The 6166-nt window shown below is 54.9% G+C and overlaps 1 protein-coding gene across 1 annotated transcript in view; it reads left to right on the top strand.

Annotated features, from left to right (window-relative positions):
• Positions 1 to 6166, top strand: part of TMX1 (thioredoxin related transmembrane protein 1) — a 47659-nt gene that overhangs the window by 8439 nt on the left and 33054 nt on the right. The gene's annotated exons all lie outside the window — the stretch shown is intronic.

The following is a 6166-nucleotide window of genomic DNA, read 5'->3' as shown; positions in this document are numbered from 1 at the left end:
TGCGCCCCCGGGATGGCACTGCCTCTCTGTCACCTCCCGAAAACGTCGTTCTGAAAATCACTTCTGAAAATAAGACGGCCAAATTGCTCCATCAAGTAACTCCCAGCCTGGTGATACGCCAGGACCTGGGGATGTCTGACTGCTGCGGGAGGACTGCGAAAGAGAAGCTAAATGCTTAAACGATGCCTCAGAGTGAGATGTATCGAAAAATCTGCAAATCTAATTTGCTGATTACTTTCAAAGGTGACATAATTTATTTTTAATTTTTTTTTACTCTGGGGAGCTAGTGGAAAATTTCTGATTTTAACCAAGAGAGAGCAGAAGCCGTTGCTAATACATGGGAAGATCTAAGCTGCAAGTATAAATTGTGATGCTCCTTTGACCACTGCCTTCACATGCTGCCCACTTACTCATCTCCCCTGAGATTAATGCCCCACTCCTCCGACCTGTGACTCATTTCGGAGAACAGCAATATTAAACTCATCCCACTAGAAAAATCTGTCCTTCCTCCCACAGGCTGGGTTTGTCTTCTTCCTCCTTTCTCTGCTGCCCAAAGGCTCAGCTGGGGAACGTTCAGTGGTTCAGAAGATGTGCTGAAGGTGTGATATTCCCTGCGTCTTCAGCGTCAAAAAGGAAACTCTCTCCGACCAAAATTTATTGGCTTCGCAAACAATCCAAGGCTTCTTTAACCGTAGTAGGGTTCTGCCATAGGGAACCTTAACATACGCAGAGCCCTAGCAAGGGGGTTCGTGCCAATCCGTACGTTTTTTTGGCTGCGCTGAACCGATCTGCGTTTGGTTTCTCCAGCAGCGATCTGAGTGATGGAGGTGCGTGTGCCGGTACAGCACTCGGAGGCTTGGTGGGGCATTCGGCTCGCCCCATCCAACACCGGCACAGCAGGCGAGCCACCGCCAGGAAAAGGGAGGAGAAACTCTTAAGCAGGGGATTTGCCCCCAGGAGGCTGGTTTTAGGGGATGTTCCACAAATATAACCTCGCCTCCGGTCTCTTCTGTGTCCTTCGCTGCAACCCAGAAGAAAGCAGCCAGGCGCTTGGGTACGCTTGGAGAGGTGACGTAGGTGTCACCATAGATAAGCTAGTGGGGACCTAAGGGGGTGGGAGGGTATCACAAGAGAGATGCTGGGGGAAGGAGGGTGCCGTGGCCACGCACTCCCCAGCAGCAACTGCAAGGAGAGGAGCAGGGGGAGAGCACAAAGGTCTCGGCAAAATGGCCAAAACCGCCGCAGCACGGCGTGGCCGGGAGCTGCCTGGCGTTGCCCACCCGCACGAGGCTACGAAAGCGCCGGGACTCAGCCGTGCTGGTGCTTCGAAAGCAGAGCCCGGGGCACTGAGGGAATGGATCCCCTCAAAATGTGGCCGGACGTAGGCAGCCACAGACAGGCTGAGCGGCCCTGGGAGCCAGGTCAGCCCATTTAATCCTGAGCCAAACCAGCATCTGGGTAATAAGGAAATAAAACCACCCCTCTCTGAACACGCACAGCAAAGCACCGGCAAGGGGAGGCACGCAGGAGCCGGCTGAAGGGGCCGGGTGGGAGCCAGCACGGGCTGCTCCGCTCCACCAGCACTTTGCATCTCACCCGGGTCCTGGCTGGGTGCCGGGGAGGTTTCTGTGCCTCCAGACCGTCAGCTCAGGTCAGTCAGGAGGCAAAAGCCTTTCTCTCTCATCCCTGAGGTCCTGCCGGCGATTGCTCGTTTCCCGGTCGCTTCCCCGGGTCTCTCGGGGGGATCGGGAAGGTGCCTGCCATGTGTGAACCGAACCCAGGGTGCATCGGTCTGTGCTGGCCGAGGCAGAGGAGGCTCAGGGCAACCCTGGATTTCCTGAGCTGTCAAGCATGATAAATTCTGGGATGTCTGCAATGAATTGCCACGTTTCATTGGAAAATGACTGGAAGGCTGATGGGATTGTTTTCTCCCCAAGTAGAGATTCAGCGCACACACATGCCAGACCGTCTTCCCATTAAGTTTCATCCTTGCTTCTCACCGGGGAGGTTATCCTCAGCAACACCCCAACCCGAAACTCCCATCTCTGGGGATACCAATGGCAGGGCCAGGTCTGTCCCAACACCGTCCCTCTGCGGTGGCTGATTGGGTGCTTTACACCCCCCTCTTCCTGCATCGCCTCCCACCACCTTAGAGCGGGCTGTCCCCTACCAGAGGAATCATAGAATCATTGAGGTTGGAGAAGACCTCTAAGATCATCGAGTCCAACCGTCGACCCAACACCCCCATGCCCACTAAACCATGTCCCTAAGTGCCGCATCTACACGTCTTTTAAATACCTCCAGGGATGGGGACTCCACCACTGCCCTGGGCAGCCTCTTCCAATGTTTAACCACTCTTTCAGTAAAGACATTTTTCCTCACGTCCAATCTAAACCTCCCCTGGCGCAACTTGAGGCCGTTTCCTCTCGTCCTATCACTTGTTACTTCGGAGAAGAGACCGACCCCCACCTCGCTACAACCTCCTTCCAGGGAGTTGTAGAGAGCGATGAGGTCTCCCCTCAGCCTCCTCTTCTCCAGGCTAAACAACCCCAGTTCCCTCAGCCGCTCCTCAGAAGACTTGTTCTCCAGACCCCTCACCAGCCTCGTTGCCCTTCTCTGGACACGCTCCAGCACCTCAACGTCCTTCTTGTAGTGAGGGGCCCAAACTGAACACAGTGTTCGAGGTGCGGCCTCACCAGTGCCGAGTACAGGGGCACGATCACTTCCCTACTCCTGCTGGCCACACTATTTCTGATACAGGCCAGGATGCCATTGGCCTTCTTGGCCGCCTGGGCACACTGCCGGCTCATGTTCAGCCGGCTATCGACCAGCACCCCCAGGTCCTTTTCCGGGGGTTAAGTGTGCTGGTCCTAACCCGTGCAGACGCAACCCAGGGTCCTTCCTTTGCCTCTGCAGTGCTCCCGCTCCGGAGGCTTTCGAGGAGTTAAACCGCGGTTGCTAGAAGCCAACCCCAGCTGCAGCTCAGCAGGCGCCGCAGCATGGCGAGCTTGCAGCGCCCGGAGGTATTTCATCAAATGGAGCGTGGGAGCAATGCAGTGCCGACGGGCAGTTATTTGTCACAGCCGCCCCTTCATCATTTCTCGGTGTGCTGATGGCTGAGAGGCTCAGGAGGGCAGCGAAGGCATTTTGCTTCTTGCTTCCCAATTAGGAGAGCTGCAAAAGCCACCCTCTCACGGTGCACCAGGGTCACATCCCCGCTGGTGAACTCCAGCGGCTCTGGCCACGGCTCCCGCGGTGCCGCGGCGTGCAGCTCAGGCAACGGGACCCGAGGTATTTGCAAGATATTCCTGTTTTCAGACAATTCCTGCTTGCAGAATTCCTGCTTTGAGCAGAACGCGGCTCGTTCATCGTGATCTGAACCCGTTCAACCTCTACTAACCTCTGCAGTGCAGTCTGCTCCACTGAGATATCTAAATAGGTAAAACTTGATATGCTAATGAGTGCCTGCATTCATCCAAGCATTAGAGAGGGGCTTCAGGAATAGCTTCCCCGTTAAAGAGCAGCGTGCGGGCTATTTTCTTTTCAAGCCTCGTTCCACCCATCGCGGCTTATGGCTGACAATTTTGGGGAAATTGGTTGGAAAGTTTTCGGATGTGTCAAGTGGGAGGCCAAAATCTAATGTATAGCTGAGTCTAGTGCAGATTTCTTCTCGCTGCCATGGTAACCAAACTAACTAAAAATAAAAAGTATTCCCATAAATGTCAAAACACACCATGCTTTCATGACGTACGGAGTATCTGACCTGAAATCTGTAATCATTATGTAACAATGTTTAACATTGCAGTAATTACACGGGAAAATTGTCTCCGGGTTAGACGTTTTGCATACCTTTGGTAGTCAATCTGCTTCCCTTCTTTGATATTTATGTTGTTAACGTGATAATCAGATGCTTCGCGTAGCTGTGTAACATCTGCTATGATGTGTCACATGCGAAGGGAGACATCGCACTCGTGAAATCTGTGCCATTGTCCATCCTCTCTAAATAAGCCACCACCCAGGGCTTGGCAAAATCTGGACTTGCGGAAAATCTGCCTGTGCAGGTGGCGACGCCGCGTGGACTCGGACAGCCAGCCCGCGGGGAGGACCCCGTGGGCATGCAAGGTGCATTTTAGCCGCTCGGTCCTGGATGGGCAGGTATCTCAGCAGCTTGTAGCCCGCAGGAAGAGGGACCCCCGTCTGGTGGCTCCGTCCAAGGACTCGATTCATCTCTTCCTAAATCAGACATCTGAAATAAGGCGGGGGCTTGGAAAGGGAGCCTGGGGAGACTTGCTCAGGTGTAGATGTCTTCATGGAGGACGTCTAACGTTAGGGGGGATGAGATAGATGGGCTGATACCCACATGCTGAGTTTTTCTGTTGCTCTAAGCGGCCTTCAGATGAAGCCCATGACTCCGGGACACTCACCCTGCTTCAGAGATTTCACAAGAGGTCCGGGGTCATCTCTGCCAAGGTCAGCAGAAGGTGCCACCATGCCTCAACCGTGGGTTTGCTGATGCTCGTGCTGCTGTGCGTTTTCCCTTCCGGGATGGCCGACACGGGAGGTGGGTTCTCACCAGAAGGAAGACAAGGGTGAAGAGGCAGGGTGTCCCGGGCAGGTGCTGTGAGGATCAGCACTCTCCCCGGGGCCGTCCGGCCTCAGATCCCACGTCCTGCTGGCCGGATGCCAAACCCTGGCAGAGAGAAGCTGACCTGACCTGAAGCCACGGTGGTGGCCGGACTGCGGCAGAGGCAACGGTGGGATCAAACACCCCACCTCGCAGTGGTGCGACAGTACCTACCCTGGCGCCGCCGCTGTCCTGGTGCTGTGTCTGACCCCCCCCCGCGTGCCTCCCATGCAAACGGGGCAGGCAGGAGAGCTTCTTCAGGAAGATTGGCTTCAGGGGAGGCTCGGATAGGCTTGGGAGACCTCTCGTAGCCATTGCCTTTCCGGCAGCCATATGGGCTTGCTCACTGAGCCAACAGGTCCTAAACTGAAGGCTGTGGGGAAGGACAGCAGCAGGTAGACCCTTCACTCCTCCCACGGCTGCCCCTTTGGGCTGGGGTGGTGGCTATGGCGGCGGTTGAGCTCCAGCCCTGGGTGGGATCGGTGGCGTTGATCCCACGCTCACCCTCCACAGAGGAACCGCTGCTTCCAGCTCCTCGGCAAGTCTCCATCTCTTCCTGCCACGGATAACGCGGCGTGGGTGTTCCCACAAGCCTGTTGCCATGCAGTGACACACTCGGATGAATCAAGGAGGTGGTGGAAGCGCTGAGGAGATGTGAGGGAAGCAAACCAGGCATGTTCCCAACCCTGACAGCCCACTCCTCATGAAGACTCACCTCTGGCTGGCAAAGTCACATTTTTAATCTCAATAAAAGGGCAACACGGCGGGAGGACACAGAGAGAAACCAGCATCTCCTCCCAGGTGGCAGCTGGGCTCAGGGAGGATGCTGCGCTGCCGCTCACCTGGGGCAACACCCAGACCACCAATGCGTGTCCACGGGTGTCCAGTGTTGTTGCTCTTACACGCCATCGCTACCTCCTGCTACTCTGCTACCAAGGTTCACTTCAAAAAAGTCGGAAATCTTTCTTTGGGGGTGTTACTGCCAACCACCCATACATTCCCTGTGCATTTAGGGGATCCAGCACCCAGGCATCCAGCCCAGCCTCGTGGCTGGAAGAAGATGTGCATCCCTTCTCGTTCAGGCGTGGTGAGAGTAGGATGCTGGAGTAGGTGAACAGTTGATCTGTGCAGGAGAGGATGTGGAAAGAAAACATCTCATGGGACATGTTATTTGACACACCATCTCACTGGAAGCTGAACTGTCCTCACCCCACCTGCTCTGCGATGGGCTGACACTTCTCTCCTGGAGCGTCCTTGCTGTCCTGGCGATGCAGCAGGATTTTACAAAAGATGTGTAAACACCTTGCCTGGGGCATTGCTCCAGGCAGGCATACCTGAAGGCCTTGTGATTGTAGCCAAGAGCTGGCGAGGGGATGTGTCCTGGTTTCGGCAGGGATAGAGTTAATTTCCTTCCTAGCAGCTGGTACAGTGCTGTGTTTTGGATTTAGGGTGAGAACAATGTTGATAACACACTGATGTTTTAGTTGTTGCTTGGTAGTGCTTACACTAGTCAAGGGCTTTCCAACTTCCCATGCTCTGCTG

Source organism: Aptenodytes forsteri, unplaced genomic scaffold (assembly GCF_000699145.1).
Source record: "Aptenodytes forsteri isolate BGI_AS27 unplaced genomic scaffold, ASM69914v1 Scaffold76, whole genome shotgun sequence".
Lineage (NCBI taxonomy): Eukaryota > Metazoa > Chordata > Aves > Sphenisciformes > Spheniscidae > Aptenodytes > Aptenodytes forsteri.
The sequence above is the reverse complement of the archived record's forward strand: the minus strand, read 5'-3'. Positions and strand labels throughout refer to the sequence as shown.